The 241-nt window shown below is 40.2% G+C and overlaps 1 protein-coding gene across 1 annotated transcript in view; it reads right to left on the reverse strand.

The window, feature by feature from the left end:
• Window positions 1–241, reverse strand: part of CSUI_006900 (high molecular mass nuclear) — a 7,916-nt gene that overhangs the window by 4,672 nt on the left and 3,003 nt on the right. The gene's annotated exons all lie outside the window — the stretch shown is intronic.

Here is a 241-nt window from a genome sequence, read left to right on the forward strand (position 1 = left end):
AAGGAAGATGGATTCTAGATGATATAGGGCTCCTGGCAATGAACTAAATGATATGTCAGGAAAGAATTTGAAGGTAGAGGAAGACTGTATGTACATCCGAGCATCTATCTATGCATGCCATGTCCCTACATCTGATCCAAGCCAAACACAGGTCTTAGAAACCTGTACGCGAACAGAGATGTATATAGATACATGCGTGAACCTTTATAGAGAGAGATACATAACAAAGAGAGGAACTGAA

This window comes from Cystoisospora suis, assembly GCF_002600585.1.
Source record: "Cystoisospora suis strain Wien I chromosome Unknown contig_3554, whole genome shotgun sequence".
Classification (NCBI taxonomy): domain Eukaryota; phylum Apicomplexa; class Conoidasida; order Eucoccidiorida; family Sarcocystidae; genus Cystoisospora; species Cystoisospora suis.